Source organism: Rosa rugosa, chromosome 2 (assembly GCF_958449725.1).
Source record: "Rosa rugosa chromosome 2, drRosRugo1.1, whole genome shotgun sequence".
NCBI lineage: Eukaryota > Viridiplantae > Streptophyta > Magnoliopsida > Rosales > Rosaceae > Rosa > Rosa rugosa.
In genome coordinates this window covers 49,022,867-49,041,418 of record NC_084821.1, presented here as the reverse complement: position 1 = coordinate 49,041,418, position 18,552 = coordinate 49,022,867, and the positions used below count along the sequence as shown (strand labels likewise).

General features: G+C 38.1%; 2 long non-coding RNA genes and 1 pseudogene across 5 annotated transcripts; 1 reads left to right on the top strand and 2 right to left on the bottom strand.

Annotated features, from left to right (window-relative positions):
- Positions 1-1,485: 1,485 nt before the first annotated feature.
- On the bottom strand, positions 1,486-2,504 carry LOC133731598 (uncharacterized). Its single transcript, XR_009856727.1, has 2 exons — positions 1,811-2,504; positions 1,486-1,709 (listed from the first exon to the last, which is right to left on the bottom strand). It is a non-coding gene; the product is annotated as an uncharacterized LOC133731598 (long non-coding RNA).
- Positions 2,505-9,519: 7,015 nt separating this feature from the next.
- Positions 9,520-11,389, top strand: LOC133727804 (NAC domain-containing protein 72-like; annotated as a pseudogene).
- Positions 11,390-15,713: 4,324 nt separating this feature from the next.
- Positions 15,714-17,937, bottom strand: LOC133732418 (uncharacterized). Of its 4 annotated transcripts, XR_009857120.1 has the most exons (6): positions 17,461-17,936; positions 17,228-17,318; positions 16,894-16,986; positions 16,748-16,816; positions 16,567-16,645; positions 15,714-15,986 (listed from the first exon to the last, which is right to left on the bottom strand). It is a non-coding gene; the product is annotated as an uncharacterized LOC133732418 (long non-coding RNA). The 4 variants fall into 4 exon arrangements; XR_009857122.1 differs by lacking the exon at positions 17,228-17,318 and having other exon boundaries at positions 17,461-17,937; XR_009857119.1 differs by lacking the exon at positions 16,894-16,986 and having other exon boundaries at positions 17,461-17,934.
- Between the last annotated feature and the right edge of the window lie 615 nt (positions 17,938-18,552).

The window sequence follows — 18,552 nt, the reverse complement described above, 5'->3', positions numbered from 1 at the left end:
TCATATGGGTGGCCGGCCCTCTACGCCTCCATGCTCCTCAGTGTTGATGGAGGCTGCTCTCCATGTTTGCAGCGCTGGCTGTGATGGTACCTACCATTTGGCTGACGTGGATTGTGATTGTGGTTCTCTTGGCCTTGAGGCCTTCTTTCGGAAGCCCAGGAGGAGTTTGGTCATCGAAGGCAGGAAGATTACTAGAGAGATTGTTGGGATTGTGTTTAAGATTTTGTTGAAGGAGGGCAATTTGGTGGCTGTTATTTGTGCTGTTTTGGGCTATTTTGCACTTTTCAGAAGGAAAAGTAATGCTACCCCTGACCTCTTTGACTGAATTTCTTTGCTAATTTTGGTGGGTGTGGAGGAGAGATTTCAAGGGTTCAGAGTTCGGTAAAGTTTCCCTTTCTCCCTATTAGTTCAATTGTGAAAGGAAACAATTATGCTCCAATGTGGAGAACAGAAATATAAGTAGTAGCTACATATGAATCATCTTGATTGGAGACCACCCAAGTTAATGTTTTGATGATCTGGTTTAGCATTGAAGTTCTCTAGTGTTGGACAATTTGTTCAATTCTGAAATTTTCTCTTTTGCTTTTTCTTCGGTTGGTGGTTTTTTTTTTTAATCCAATGAGATCTGCAACATGAATTAAGAGAGCAAGACCTTGTCAATATCAAAACAATTTCATCAATCACACCAAAAAGAAGGCCAACTGATTCACTGCGTTGGCACACAAATCATTTGAGAAGGGTTCTGGACTTTGGATAGATGTTCCTTTGTTGTAGCCCATGCTTTTGTTATTGATGACATCGTTGATGGAGGGATGATACTTGAAAGAGATCCCACTGTTAGATTAGTAAACTTGTAAACTAACCAACCCAACATGTTAGAATTTTTAAAGCAGGAGGTGGAGTTGAAAGCTGGTTTATCAGCAACATGCTATATGGATAGTTTGACTGAAAGGGAAAAGAAAAGGGTTGACTGAAGGGGAAGAGAAAAGGGTTGCTGGGTTAGTCAAAATACAATTTTGCCCTCGTTTATTTCATAATGGCATCGGACGTTACGGAAAAGTTAACGGCATGTATTGAAATGTAGTCGGGTTTCATACTCCAGATACGAAAATGTAATTAGTGTAAAGTGAGGCACGTTAATTCACAGTGACCTTTAGTTCAGGTACTGTTTGAAAAAATTTCCCAAAAAAAAAATATAGATAATTACCACGAGATACAAAAGCTGGAGACCAAGACCCGTGCGCAGAGCCAGTTTTTACGAATTCCATGCGGCCTGATAACTGAATTAATCAGGTGAGCTGAGTTCCCATGCGGGCTGACTTCCGTTTTCTTTTAAATTTTCTGTTCAATAGTATTTTACTAAAATACCCTGTATTGAGCTATATGCTATGTTCGTTACTTCGTTGAATTCAATTTTTTTTTTTGGTTCTTTTCTAATAATATTTTGACATTTCATCTTGACTTTCATAGGAATATTAAAATATATTTTTAGAAATTCTACTCTTTGAAGCTTAAATATTATAGAAAATTACCATCAGATACACATTTTGAAATGTGGCCTAGAACAATTCAAATACTGGAAAATTGCATTTCATCAATCTTTCATAGTTGTGAAAGAAAAATTGCTAGTTCTTGCATATCCTTTTAGCAATCTTTCCACATCATTCCTCCGTATAATTTCATATTCGTCTTCATCGCAAAATGAATCCCTGCGTTATGAACAACAGACAACGTAAAATTCATAGTATTCAAGTTGAATTGTGCTAACATATGATAATGCTACTAAAAGACAATGAGTTATAGGATTTACCAGGCAATTCCCTATGTTTCCTTGGTGCTTCGATTGCAACAGCTTTCTTCTTTTATCTTGTCTTTTGACCACTTGCGGCTTCTTTAATAAGTGTTTTCCCCTTCCTCTTTGCCATTGCAATTAATCGATGTATACGATATGTAAATATATAAGTACTGACCCTCAGTAGAACATCTTTATAAAAAAATACTGACTCTCAATAGCTTACTCATTAAATACTGACCCTCAATAATTTACTCATTATTCATGTATTTGATCCTAATTATGTTGTGACAAAACATGAAGAACAAATTTAACGAAAAGAAACATTCTCAAGAATAACAGTCACAAACTAGTCACACAATGTTACACCAAACATAGAGGATTAACAAAGAACACGAGCCCACTACTCAAAAATCAAATCTTTACTAAAAAACAGAACTATAAGGAAATCATATAATGCATCCCACATTTTCAAAGCAATGCAACATATAGATGCTAGAAATCAATAGCTTCATAATAATAACTTTAATGAAATTATGAAGCTATTGCACCTCAATAGTGTACTGACCCTCAATAGGCTACTGATCCTCAATAGGATTAGTAAACCATTAGTAAGCTGACTTTTTCCCCGAAATAGATGTACTATAGTTTATAATTTTTTCCACAACTCAACATATGTATATAGCTTATAAGAATACAAAAGACCCAATCACAAACAAGAGAGCAGAACAAAATTGAAATAGTTTACCAAAAGACTTTGTGATTGGGGCTATTAACCCTTAATAGTATTAGTAAACCATTTAGATATGAAATTATTCTTTCAGAAGATACAATAAGGAACCTAAATGATCTAATAAATGATCTAATGGTAATAGCACAATCATCACAATCATGAAAGTATTAGAAATTTTACAATGTCGTAAATTGTAGTAAGATAGTTACTATAGTCTGCAAAGTGTCATTGAATTTTAGCAATATGTGGTTGGTCCTTTGCTTAAGCTAAAGACCAACAGAAGCTCAAAGACTCAACAACATAGAGCAACTTTGACTTTGGCCTTGCATGATTTTGCAATCTCTATATCAGTATATAAGTAAACTTAAGCTCAATAGCATTTTCATGCATCAAAAACCAGTCAACTCTTTGAATGAAATTCACATAGGAATTCATAATCGAACTTAAACAGCATGGATAATGTGACCATTGTATAAATGTAGACCACTAAAGACTATACCACAATTAAAGATCCAAGGATCAGAACTCTATCATGCATATCAGCATAACAAAAAGTAGCCAAACACAATTTAACTGACAATGGATAAATCACATTCAGTAGTTTTATATCACTCCACAATTTAAGTGCACAAGAGGCAAAAACATAATACAAGTTAGATTGCACAAATTGTACATTTTAATGCTACTGATGCTCAAGACACAGGTTTTACTAAAGCCAAACAGGCTACTGCTACTCAATTCTCACTAGCTTTAACTCCAATTGAAATTTTAATGCTACTGACCATCAAAACATAGGTTACTCAGCCGAACAGGCTACTGCTACTCAATTTTCATTAGCTTTATCTGTGATTGAAATTTTAATGCTACTGACCCTCAAAACTCAGGATTTGCTCAAGCCAAACAGGCTACTGCCACTCAATCTTACTAGCTTCAATTGAAATTAAAATTTCTCACTATTTCTAAATAATTTCATGCATTTTCTCGTCCTAATTAACCCTAACTCATTCTACTGTATAAGAAAGTTCATAATCAAATCTCAAATCTAGGAACCTACTATCCTATAATCGCATAAATCCATTATTCACTTTCTTCAGATTTCTTGGTAACCAGATCAAACCAAAAAATCAATAAGTAATTAGAAACTATACTTACTAAGCCTCAGTAACTAGAAATTTCTTAGGCTACTGACCTTTAAGGCCTAGCATCATCGGAGCCTCTCTCTATTGCTTCACCGCCAGAGGCCTGATCTGTTGCCTCGCCGCTAGAGCCTCAATTTCTTGCTTCACCACAGGAGCCTCAAGTTGTTGCTTTGCCACTGAAGTCTCGATCTGTTGCTTTGTCGCCGGGACCAAACCCTTCCTTGCTCGGCGATTGATCTTGTAGTCCGAGCTTTCTTTCAGCGTCGATGAATTAGGAGAATTGAAATGAATTGGTCGTTATCAGTACTAATGGCATTTGGCGTAATTAGTTTGAAATTATAGTACCATTTCTATCACTGGGCTTTAGAATGGTTGACGGTCCGTTACTGTTGGCAGACCGCATGGGCTACGTGATTCAAGTCTTGCTCATGGTAAAAAGTCAGGCCCTATTGTAGTTATTGGTCATTACCTCCCACTTCTGCCTCTTCCCTAAAACCATTAATATCTCTTTTATCCTCTTCCTCCTCTTTAAGTCCTCATCAAAACCGCCCAAGACAACTTCTCTCTCATCAACACCAAGCTAATATCCGCCCTCAATCTCACGCAGCCCATGGGTGTCGTCATGCTCCTCATCCTTGGAAATGGCCCGCAGAAAGTCTCCACCTTCGTCCCTGCCGTCCGCCAAATGGCAACTACCTGACCGGGTTTGGCATGATCCCCTCCGTTATATCGGCGTTCGTCGCCATCTACTCAGAGGCTTTAGGAATCCCTAGGGAAGATCCTTTTGCATAGGGCGGTCTTGAGGATCAAGAATAAATCGAGGTTTGAATTTGACTTGGTTCGGTTCAAGTTTTGATAGCGTCAGGTTACTTGGTGACTTGAATTACACCGTTGTCCATGGCCTATTTACTTAAGGTTTCTAGGTTTCCAGGTTTCCAAGATCTCTAGGTTGTAACTCGAATTTGACAAGCTCATTGCGGGTGGGCTATCATGTATTGTATGAAAAGAGATTACCCAAATTGAGAAGTATTTGAAGCTACTGATAATGAGAGAGGCTTTATCTTTAGACCAAAAATTAATCTTTTGATTTCGCTTATGGTGGAATGTGAATAAGGTCGTTAACATATTAAACTATATAAGTTGGAATGTGCATCAAGCATGTGAATAAGATCATTATTGGTTATTGATTTTGAAGTTTTCGCGTTTTTTTTATTAATTTTGATCTCATTTTTTATGGGACTTGAACACATAACCTCCTGAATGAGAAGTCACGATCTTACCACTTCACCAAACACATATACCCAAAAGCTTTTGCGTTTTATGACTTATATCATTCTTGTCTTTAAAACCCCACTTTTACCATATTAATTGCTTTCTTCATTTGTAAATGAGTAAATCGCAGGCAACCATTAACAATGCATGATATGTTGTATCATAGACGAATTTAATAGTAAAGCACGTGTGTGTGAATTAGTAAAATGCACCCAAATTACGCTTCAGATTGAATTATCTAAAATTTAATTAGATGGCCGCAGCCCGCAGACATGCACGATCAAGTCCATGGGGTATAAGTTTATTTGTACGAAATTTAATCAACAAATTAGGTACAAAGGACCAATGAGAAGAAGTAAATACATGTTTTTCGCCCACAAAACGACAGATAACATCCAGTACAATATTGTATTTTGCACATATTCCATATTGATCAAGTATATTTACTATACTGTATATTATATGTTGCCTTCTCATGACATGAAAGATTGACAAGTTGAGATTGTACAAATTACAGATTGATCATTTATACTAAACTAGAAAACAAAGGATAATTTAAAACATCTTGGAATTAGCTCATCGATCAAGATCAAATGATATGTCGACAGTAGTTATTTTGGTTATTGAGTTAGTGATCGACCATAAAAATCATAATCAATCTATTTTGAATAGTATAACATTAAAGTTTAAAACGATTTAAACTTCAAAATAATTCATTCCAAGTCTTAGATCTATAAGTAAAGTTGATTGATCATACTTTTCTTAGGTAAACTACCAAGATATCGAACACAACTCGATCTGAACGCAACTCCATCAAATGGTAAAGAATGCGGTATGTGATAGCAAAGTTAAGACTTTTTTCCTGCTGTAGGGTTTGATTATTTCAACCTATACTAACTATATAAATAAAATAAAAAATAATTGTGGTCAAATGTCAAATGTGATGTTGATCCATCATTAATTTACAGTTGTATTTGACCGCAGCCAATTGCGAGTTGCGATCAGTTGGGAGCTGATATTTATACTACACTACTGTATTTTATTTCAAAAAAAAAAATGTGCCTTTCGTATTATTATTAATATTACACAGTCTAATTAGAGGGTCGATATGTTGGCCAAATGTTTGTTGAGAAGTAACTGATGCATAATGATGATTATATTTATATATATATAATGTTGGTAGAAAAACGGATAAGATTTTGGCTACAAAAGTCCTAGACATGATCAGATATCCAGATTACAAATTAATACCACGTGCACCGCCGCAATATGCGTGGTTATTGGTCTTGGTTTCGACTTTGACTGTCTTGAATTTGCCCTAGCTAGTAATGTGAAACATTAATCGTGTAAACCCATTTCAGGCTTCCTAATGACACCTCTAATTCAGTTTTGCTTGTTTCGTCAACCCAAAATGATTTGCGTACTGTGTTTCAATAAATTCCAAACTTTTTGATTAGATAGACCAGCCCACGCACACATACACCTACCTGTGTCGAAATCATCACCTGACTTCAATTATTGTGTATTTGTGTTTGACTGAAAATTCTTCTATATATACATCGATAGTGTAAGTGACTTAACACTTATAAGATGATCTCAACTCTTGATATTTATAATTAATATTTTTTTAATAATCAAAAAGTATATTTGATATAATTCAATCATCCATTTATGTTGGTGCAAATGCATGTTGGTGCTCTGAATCCTCTCATGTGTTTGACCTCATAAGTTTTAACTAATTAGGTGGTGATTTTTTTTTGAAATAAAGGTTCATTGCATTAGATGACCAGCCAAAAAGCCATAGTCTAACATACACTTAAAGACATAAAAATGGCGAGGTAACAACCAAACTCCTATCTAAGCAATGTAAACTCATTACAAGTCAAATTGAGCCCGCTTTGTAAAGCCAACCCATAGATAAAGACCAACTCTGTGTCTTCTGAGGAAAAATCATCTTCTAGCCCTCCATCCGCCAGGCACGCAATTGTGGTACGAACAGAAAGCTACTTCCCAGCAAACAAATAAGAGTCAATTCCTCATCCATAAGCCAGCCGCTTTCTCCAGTCCAACTCAAGATAATTACCAATTCCGTATAACCATGATCCAAATTTATGACTGGCACTTGACAGACCATAAAGGCCCAACTTCGCCCAAGTAGGTCAAACTCTCGGGCTAGGCCAGCCCAAAGCACTAAGTAATAAATGAGGGTGTCAAGGCACCCTCTAACCTGGTCCAATTCGGCAAAGAATCAGACCTACTCAAATGGGCCCAGAAGAGATTAAGCCCACATGGTCCAGGCCCAGAGGCCCAAATCCAGACAATGGCTAGCTAGAGCACCACTCTCCCGCTGCCCGCATACCGCCGTCACTAAGCCCTCTGGCGGCCGACCCTTCCAGCTTCCCATGGTGAACCCACGCCTATCCACCACCAACCACACCCAACGTGAGTCCAAAATTACAAGAAACTCTGTTCATATGTCCCTTGATCTTGTATGCAAGGTCGTCAACCGATCAGACGCCGACCAACCCCACCTCACTCCTAGATCGAAACAATCCTTTGTCGATTCGAGATCAAATCTATCTCCACCTTTGAGGCGAAACCCAGAGACGGAAGCGTACTGCCTGGCCGAGATCGACGCCAAACTTATGCGCCGCCGTCCACTTGAACAACTTCTGCTCTCAATCGGAACTCGCTCGCTCTCCAGACTCACTGGTCACCTGTGTTGCCACGACCCACGTCGAGAATCCCCGTCGTTGCTTGATCAGACAGCAACCGGAAAAGGCTTCCGTCGCCGCCCTCTGCTAAACCCTAGGGTTTCTCGTCATCCCCTTAAGTGGCTCTCTAATAGCTTCTAATTAGGTGGGGATTGCGTATTCTCTATAAACTTAAATTATAAATAATGAAGAAAAATTCTTCTATGCACCAACAATGCAAATGAACCAACAAATCCAGCAGATCTCAACCGTTGATGTTTATATGTAATTTTTTTTATAATAAAAAAATATACTTGTTATCCAATAACGTATTTCTATTGGAGCAAGTACACAGTAGTGCACTGAATACTCTCTCAATCGTGAGAACAAACATAAATTTATGATTAGAACGAGCTTTTCTATCTTCCCTAAAAACAATATTAATAATAAAATATTGTTAATTTATGAGTTTAGGAGGCCTTTACAAGTTTTGGGTTATACACATTACCAAGTTTCATTATACCCATCTCTTGTAACCAAATTAGCATACAAGAAAGAAAATAATGATAAACTACACTTGGTTTGAAGAATGGAAGCAACAAAACCCTTTCTCTTGATTCGTAGGCCCAAATTATTATATACTTAAACGATGTAGTATATGGCACACTCTTGCCTCATGCTTGCAAATCAAAGATCGATGCAATCGTCACAATACGAACTTGAAGATAAAATCTAAACAAATATCAAAGCTAATGACTCAGAGTTCAAACTTCAAGTCTTGCAGCATTACTCAAAAGTAGGTACCCGAATCAATGCTTCGCATGACTAGTTTATATGCTCTTTTCAAAGCCAGGGCCGTCCAAATAACAGTCCCAGCCACTCACCCACTGCCATCTAGCATTTCGCAATCTGCACGTGTCGTAGAACAAGTCTCCAGCCTCTTTAACACACAATTGACCACGATGCTTTTTACAATTCTCATTTCTCAATCCGCAACCAAACAAAAAAAAAAAAAAAAATTCATCGCGCTAACTCATTCTACTTGTCCAAATCTAAACCTCTCAAACAACACATGTCATGCAATACGCTGGAAATCTCTCTACGTGCCGAATCGACCCTATGAAATCTGTCCTTTGCTGGCCACGTTTACAAGAAGCTAGAAAACCCTAAATCAATACAAAAAAAGAAGAAGGATCCAGTCCCATCCACCTCCTCACAATCCTTGACCAACCTACATAATCCATTTTGACAAATACCCGAAATAAATCCAAACCCACAAAAAAAAAAAAAAAAAATTAATATCAATCATACTCGTAAGCTTTAGCTTATTAATTGCCTGTAGTGGTTGATGAGTGAAAGAAACCCTAATCTTTCTTCTCTTACCTACACACACACACACCTCTTTCCAAAAACCCTTGCTACGTGGCATCCCTTTAACTTTCTTTCCCTTTCAGCCCACGCATCTTTTCACAAAATTCCAGCCTAACTCCCCTCTCCTCTCTCCACGTGCCTCCATGTGTTCTGTTTTTATTCGCCGACGTGGGTTCATTTCACGCGTGGAAAACGACTCCAAAGGGTTCCCCCGCACCCCTTTTGGCGCCAAAAAGTTTCTGGAAGACTCACCGACGCATGGACACGCGTCCTTTTACCTGTCGAGTCAGCACGGTAATTTCCACCACCGCGGTTCATGCACCGAAGCAAAAAAAAGCCCCAGGGCCGTACTCGCTATCGGATAAGGCCGGCCGCTCGATAACGTCGAACTTTGAGAGGGCTCGTGGTGCCATCCCATTGGCTACTAACCATACTGGGCCCTACAGACGCGAACAGCGTGACATTATGACCGTACTTATCCTCCCTCTCTGTTTTCTATATAAGTAACCGCCGTATCTTGGAAATTGAAAAAAAAAAAAAAGAAATTAATATTCAGAATTCTCAACCGGAGCCCCTTCTCTCCTTCCTGTTTCATCTCTCTGATATTCTCAACTCTTATTCTTCAAATCTCAAGCTCTGACCAGAAAAAATGGGCGTGCCGGAAACCGACCCTCTTTCTCAGCTAAGCTTGCCGCCGGGGTTTCGGTTCTATCCTACCGACGAGGAGCTTCTCGTTCAGTATCTATGCCGGAAGGTCGCTGGGTACCAATTCAACTTGCAGATTATTGGTGAAATTGACCTATACAAGTTCGATCCTTGGGTTCTACCAAGTAAGTATTCAGATTTTGTTACGTTCTGCTTAGCTGTTCCTGAATTTGGCTCTAATGGATTCAATTGGATTTTGTTTTGCAGGCAAAGCCATTTTTGGTGAGAAGGAATGGTATTTTTTCAGTCCAAGGGACCGGAAGTACCCGAACGGGTCACGGCCCAATCGGGTAGCCGGGTCCGGGTACTGGAAGGCCACCGGTACCGATAAGATCATCACCACCGAAGGTCGGAAAGTTGGAATCAAGAAGGCGCTTGTGTTTTATGTCGGCAAAGCTCCGAAGGGAACCAAAACCAATTGGATTATGCACGAGTACCGCCTCATAGAGCCTTCACGCAAAAATGGCAGCTCAAAGGTAAACAAAGTTTTCTCGAATACGTCAAGCAATTTTGATTCGAATTTATTATGTTTGAGATCAAAGGCTTAATATGTTTGCATTTTGTTGGTGCAGTTGGATGAATGGGTGCTGTGTCGTATTTACAAGAAGAGCTCCAGCTCGAGCGCAGTAGTACAGAAGCCGATGTCGACGATGGCAAACGTTCCGAGCAAAGAGCAGAGCTGCAACGGCTCGTCGTCCGAGTGCTCTTCGCAACTGGACGACGTGCTCGAGTGGCTGCCGGAGATTGAGGACAGGTTCTTCACTCTGCCGCGAATCAACTCGCTTAAGGCTCTACCCCAGCAGCAGGAGGACAACAAGCTCAATCTTCAGAATCTGGGGAATCTCGGGTCGGGCAATTTCGACTGGGCGAGTCTAGCCGGGCTCAACCCGGTGCAGGAAGTAGTTCCCAATACCCAAGCCCAAGGACAAGCGCAGCTAAATTACAACAATGACTTCTATGTCCCTTCGATCCCGCCTCTCTGCCACGTGGAATCGCCGCCGGAGAGGATGGGAAGGAAAGTGGAGGAGGAGGTGCAGAGTGGACTCAAAACTCAGCGAGTTGAAAACTCGGGATTGTTCCACCAGAACTCGAACCTGTTCACGCACAACATGCGCACCCCGATTGACACTTACGGGTTGGGCACCCGATTCGGCCTGGCCGGGCCGGGTTTCAGCTACGGCAGTGAAAAGTGAAATTAGAAAAATACGTAGAAAAAAAAAAAAAAGTCATGGAGTAAAAGTAGTGGGTAGGAGTGCATTCGGTAGGGGAAAAAAAAGGAGTGCATTTGGGTAAATACTCGGGATTCTTTGGGTTTAACAATCTGGGTTTAGATTTACAGAAGAGGAAACTTTACCCTCTTCTTCTTTTGCTGGGTTTAGGCCAGAACTTTCAAGCGCCATCAAGGAAGGATCTTTGTACAAGTTGATGCTGTCAATTTAGAATGTAATTTCCACCAGTCAAAAACTGGCTACTTGGTCGACCATTTGGATTGATTCACAAGTGTTGGCCTTATCTCGTCTTTAAAGCGATTAGAAAGGCCTTAATATATGGCAAAGTAGATGTTAAGATCCTGTGATCTTGTAATAGAGGGGCAACATAACGGAGTTTTATTAATCGTCGAGGGACAGCTGGTCCTAATGTATTTCACCTGTTGAGAATTTAGCAATCTTTTATTGTTCAATAATTTTTTTTTTTTAGGCAAATCTTGTTCAACTTTCTAAGTATAATGTATATTCTTGATTCTAAAAAATATATATATTAAAAATGATTGATTATAATCGGAGGTTCTAATGAGCATTTTATGAAGATTCTCTTATGAGACTATTTGGATTGATTTATAAATTGATGGCCTTATTTCGGTCTTTAAAGCAATTAGAAAGAGCTTAATAAGATCAAGTAGATGTTAAGATCCAGTGATTTTGTAATAGAGGGGTTACATGACATAGTTTCATTAATATTCTTGAACAGATTCCTAATGTGTTTCACTTGAAGAAGATTTCGTTAAAACACAATAATTTCTAAGTATTGTATATATATATATATATATATATTTTTGTCATAAGTGTAATGTAGATTTTTTTTTATTTTATTTTTTTTTATCAAAAGAGAACTTCATTAATAATGAAACAATCATAACGATTATGGAACTAGAATCTACTATCAGTCTATCACTCTCCATAAGATAGAAGATAGCGAGATTCATTCTCATACTAGATTTTACATTCAAAGTCCATATTGACACACTGATGAAGTAAGAAGACCCCGATTCTAAATAAAAGAAAGATTGACTTAACTCAAGGCTTTTTTCACTAGCTGGTGAGCAACTTTATTACTATCCCGTCTAACAAAATACTCACTACAAATATTAAAACACTTAACTAGAGACCTAACTTCATCACTAATTAAAAATAGTTGTTTATAATAACTATAATTGTTTATAATAACTATAATGAGATGACTAACTATATCGAGTTATGGTTGTCGTCGTGGATTCTGGCGTACGGATTGATTTGGGTAGCTGGTTCGTAGTTAACAGGACCCAATCTTACTTTGGCTTAACGCCGGGTGTTTCTTTATCAGCCTGTGTTGAGGAGAATGGGAGATCCTGGGATAGCCCGCCCAATAGTATTCTATTGTGGTAAGTTCCTATTCCAGTAATTGCTACTTATTTGGTCAATTTAGCACGATCAGCGACTCAAATTGGTCTCCGTTGTTGGATTCATTGACGCGTCAGTCTCTCTTTGTTAGAGTGAGGATACGTGTGGGTAGTCTTTTGTTGATGTTCCTTGATGTAAACCCTAGTTGGGTGCTGTGATTGCTTTGTAATTGCAGTTTATGAATGAAGTTATTTCCGAAAAAAAAAAAATTAAAATTTTTTTTGACCCCTGCACAGACCTACCTACCAGCTATCGCCACCACCTTCTCTAGTTACTTCGGTGTTCTTTTTTTCTTTCCAAGCCAGCCCCTTTTCCAAGTGCGAAACTACCTGAAGTCCTGAACCTTTTTGTGCATCCACTGCATTGGCTTCTATCGCCTGTAATTTGCCTCAGCTATCTCCTTTTTTTCTTTTGTGAATGGTTTGGGGAAGAATTTGTTCTCTGCCATGATTTGGGCAGAATCCTGTTCTCTCATGATTTGAGTAGAGCTTTTGTTTCCATCATAGTTTGGACCAGTGTTGCTCTCTTCCATAGTATACGGGTAGAGTTGTAACATGGTTTATGTGGATAAATCTTCATCTTTTCTCAGTTAAGAGTTTTGTTTCATTGAAATTTTTTAAGGAAAGTTTTAATGAGGTCACTTTTAGATTAGGTTGAAAAAAAGTGAAAACATTTTCCAATTTAGGGAGAATTTTTCAAACAGTACATGAACTAAAGGTCACTGTGAATTAAGTTTCCTCACTTTACACTAACTACACTTTGGTACCTGAATTAATAAAACCCGACACAGTTTTGGTACCTGCCGTCACTAACTCCGTTAGTTGCAAGCCACCTGGCATATTTTCAAGGGTAAAATTGTCTCTTGACTATTCACCTTTACAAAGTCATTTTTTTTTAATAAAAAATAAAAGGCAGTCAATCCCATCACCATTGAACTTGGGCATCTGGGTATTCTTCTTCATCCATTTCTTGCTCATGGGTTTCTGGGTTCGAAGCCCAATGAGATCTTAGACCTCTAAGATATGGTTTTTGCTGTAATCTGATCGCAACCATCCAATCTATCCATCAATCAATGGCTGGAATTTGCTGCGAACTAGTTGGAGAAAGCAAGACTTCGGCTCCGATTAAGCCCAGCTTTCAGACCTCGAGATGTCGGAGATTGGCGTGTATTGTCGCCGATCACTTGGTGGTGCAGCAGACGGTGGATAACAGCTGGAAGCGGCAGAAGCTAGATCTGTTGCGCCAACATCAGCGACCCATCGTGACCCATTAGCGACCAGATCTTGAACCATATATCTTACTCTGACGCCAACATCAGCGACCCAGACATTCGACATCAGCAACCCATAAACATCGGCGACCCAGACAACCAACACCGCCTTCACAATTCACCCGCCATGCTTAAGCTTTGAAACCCTAGATTAAGTTCTCAATCTTTCTCATTCTCAGAAGATAACGATTGAAGCTATCATTTCAGTTTTCTGGGTCAGGAAACCATGGATCGAAGATCAAAACTTTGAGAGATGGAGAAGAAGAGGAATGAAGGAAGAAAAGAGAGAAAAAATGGGGGATGGCAGCTACGGTTTGTCTGGGCTTCTGGGCAGTAGGTGAAGGCAGAGCGGAGGAGATTAGATCATTAAGTGAGAGTCTTGAATTAGGAGATGGGATGAGCACAAGCTATTTTCTGCTTGGATTGCAGAAAGCAGGGAAGGAGATTGGAGGTGAGATTTGATCATGACCGAGCGAGAGAGAGAGAGGGAGTTTGTGAGTGAAAAATACCAAACTACCCTTTTGAAAATGAATAATGACATAAGATTAACAGAGTTATTGACAGCATGTACCAAAAATGGGTCGGGATTTATAGTCCAGGTACCAAAATGTAGTTAGTGTAAAGTGAGACACGTTAATTCACAGTAACCTTTAGTTCAGGTACTGTTCGAAAAATTCTCCCTCCAATTTATACTAATTTGTTTATAAGTTTCCTTCTTCTTGTAAGCAACATGTTTACAATTTTAAAGAAAAATTAAGGATAGTAAGTTCGGACAAAACAAAAAACATAGAAAAAAAGGACTCTACAAAAAGTTGGAACCCATCTTTGCCAACGTTTATTTCCTTTGTGATTCAATTGTCCCTTTCATACTGTTTTTGATCATTACTTTTGCTCTAATGGAGTTGAAAAGAAATGCCTTTGTTGTCAAGGACTTTATAGTTATGGGATTTGATTTTGACCTTCCCTCATCATAAACAAGGTCCTATCCACCATAGAGGCTTAGTTTGGGATTGCTGTGCTGTGAGAGGAATCACTTCCGAAGTTGCTGTGAGAGGAAGCACTTCCGAAGTTGCTGTGAGAGGAAACAGCTGAGGTGTTTGGTAAACTGTTTTTAAAAGTGCTGTGAGAACAAAAAGCAATTTGTAGGTGTTTGGTAAGTTGCAAGGCAAAAGTGCTTTGGCTGGGTATAATTACCAAAATGGGCATACATGCTAAGATATGCTACTAAAATACTTAATTTTGTTTTTTGATTATGTAACTATACCAAATAAAAAAATTTCTCATGTATTATTCTTGTACCCTTGGTTGGACCGAATAAAAGATTTACTTTAAACTCTTCAATATGCATATTATGTTTTACTATTACACAAAATAAGTCAAGAATATTTGGATTAATTTCCCGACCATAATGAAAATGGGAACCATTACACAAAATAAATTAAAGTCACTTGAAATTTCGAACTAAATGCTAAGTAGATGCATTCATTAGACTTTGTGCAATTGCATTTCTTAACACCTCCATTTCTTGTCTTCCCGAACCATCTCCATCATGTTCATTATCCTCCATCTCTTCACTAGTCTCTTCACTTGAGTAATTTCCACTTTCATCAAAATCAATATCTCGTTGAGCATATCTGCGTATGTAGTTATGAAGAGTCATAGTAGCAATAACTATCTTAACTAGTTTTTCATAAGGAAAGTGAGGCATATCACGTAAAATACTTCATTTCTTCTTCCATACCCCAAAAGTGCGCTCAATAACACCTCTAAGTGAAGAATGTGCATGATTGAATATTTCTTTATGACCGGTCGGCTCATCACCTCTACGGAAATGTGGAAGGTGATACCGCTCACCTTTATATGGTCCTAAATAACCCTTCATTTGTGGATATCCGGCATCCAGAAATTTGATAGATTTCAGAAATTGGAGCCAAATTTTTTGGTAACCGCCAAATCTCACTCAATGGGTGACGAAATTCATTTCGTCTCAATTTTTTATTTTTTATTATTTTTTAATTTCACTGGTTTGAAAATTTATTTCACATTCATCATTTTTATAGCTTATTGCATGTTCTGGCATATATTTCAATTGAAATATCATATATTGCATTTCAAAGTACAAACTGAGAATATTCATAGATAAGCAAAATATGTTTCCAAGTATCAGACATTAATTTACATCCAAAATGTGAAATGTGAAATGTGAAATTCCTAATACACAAATTTGTATCCTTCTCTTGCTCATTTTCATCAATATTACCATCCTCATCACGACGAGGATGGTGTCTTTGGGTCTCGACCTTGTAGCAATAGATTGCAGCCCAAAAAATTTGTCAGCTGTTAATAAGAAGTTGCTGCAAAGCCAAAGAAGTAGAACTGATTTGGGGATGAGAAAGAAAAAAAAATGATATGAACACAGCTAATATATATCACATAAACAAAGAATGAACTTTCTGGACTTCATCATCATCTTCCTCTTTTGCATAGTGAGCCAACATTTTCATCTTTGGAACTATCTATCTACTTGGACTACAATGAACTCAGATAGAGTAATTTAATAATTAAGAGATCTTTGTGTTTCAAATTTGAAATAATTTGACAAGGGAATGGCGTCTACATATATACACATACTAACCAAACAAAACATAACACAAACCATGATTTCAGTCAATACCAAAATAAAACTCTCATTTGAAAAACCATATCAATACCAAAATTCAGTAAATAATGTTTTCCAGTGACAACAACCACCATAATGATATCAGAACAATAGCAGTATTACAATATACACCGGGATCAGCTATACTGCACAACAGTAAGATGCACAAATAAGCCTCCAAAAGGACATGCATTGATTACTTTAAACATGTTGGAATTTCATAACAGAGTCCCAAAGACATATAACTACTTCATACTAGGGAAATCAATGATTACTGTAGTTTGTCATGTAGACAGCAACATTGAATTCCTCAGCAATCTTTATTAAAAGGGAAAGCATATGTGCAAGTTTTTGCTGCAGATAATAATTTGCTTTATGTCATATAAATTATGGATAAAGACATAGAGCATAAGATCTAAGTGAGTATAGGCATTGCAGGGAACTTGTGAAACTGACCTGGCGATCTCCAAGTTCTCCTCTTCCAGTAACATCCACTCGAAAGAGAGAAATCACCGAATCCATAACCTGAAACATGAGCATACTAATTAATCATCCAGGTCATTTTATATTATAAGAGAGGTTTGGATGGCAAAAGTCTTTACCAGAAGTCTTAATGGCTCTTTAGCCATTTTTGCAGCTAGACCAAAAAGCATATTATACTGATACTCATATGTATATGCATGAGCATAAACAATCTTGCAGTCACAGAAAAAGAAAATAAGATGGCTAGTAGCAGTAATTGTATCACTAGTTCAATTGATATAATATAATATATCAATTTCACACTAGTATGCAAAGGTTGAAATATATACATATAAAAGAACCAGTAGCCAAAAAAAAAAACCCAGGTAGCATCATAATCAAAGAAATGAAATCAGAAGGTGAAATAATTGGAGGGACTGGAATTGAATTGAAAAGTGTCAGAATCTTACTTACCCCGTCTCTGTGTGTGGAAATTTGGTACCCAAAATACCACAAATTGACCAAACAATAACAAGCTAGTTGTTTCGATCTGTTGCTACTTGATCTACAGGTGACGTATATGGGGAAAATTAAGAACTTTAGAGGAGACAAACAATAACAAGCGCAGTGAATCGAAGCTTGCAACAGCAATATACTGTAAATTTAGGGAAAGATGGAGAAGGAGAGGACTTACAGTGAGGACTTACAGTGAGTTTGATTCGCGGAAGACACAAACTTTCGACTCAATTTGCTGCTGGGTTTGAGAGAGAGAGAGAGAGAGAGAGAGAGAGGCGGTGATACAGTGGTTCTTCGTAGGCTTGCGAAGATGTGATTAGGCGAAATTGATGGTTACTCGGTTCCCTCCGCTGCTCATGTCAGTGGGGTTTTTGCCAGATTGTATGACTAGAACAGATCCGGGAAAAAGAATGAACTTCGAATGGGATAATATATGCTGGGAGGAGGAAAAAGAAGGAAGATGTGGAGAGTGGTTCTGATGAGGAGCTTACCAAGTACGAAAGGAGGTTGAAGAAGGTCCGGGAATGCTTTGGGTTTGGGGCGTGTGGTGGAGGAGCGACGGAATCGGGTTTTGAAGACACAGGAGAGATCGATCGATGGGAAGAAGGTGTTTTGAGTTTTGACGGTAGAGGAGGCTGGGAAGACTGGAAGAGAGAAGCTGAGAATAATAAAACCCTATCTGAGTCAAGGTTAAAAGATGAGGACATAATTGGAAAAAAGAGTAAAATTTCATTAAATGAATCCTGTTCACTCCGTGTTTCCATGAAGCAGTTTTCCAAAGCTGGTAGTAGGCTGCTTCTCAATTTCAGCTTTGAGGAGAATCAATTCGGACCAAAAGCCGCTTCTACACACTTTACCAAACACCATAGCATTAGCCCAAAAGCAGAATCAGGTTCAAAAGCACCTCCAAAATCAATCCCAAACTGGGCCAGAGACACCTAGCAATAGTGTGCGTGATTTACGAGCAACATTTTATATTAAGTTTTAATAAGAAGGTGTTATTAAATATGAACATAGTGTAAAGTGTAAAGAGCATATGAAACCAATGACTAAAATATTGAATATCGAGAAAATATCGATAATTCAGAAAATGAAAATTTCGATATAAATATCGAGGATATATCGATATTAGTAAATAATTGAGAAAGTGCGTGAATTTACCAAAAGGTGGGTGTACTCGGGATTTTTTGGGATTTTATTCTTCTAGAATAGGGTTTCATGAGGTTCTAAGGAACGATTCTTTCTGTCGATCCCATAGGGGTGTTTCGTTTTTGTACTGCTTG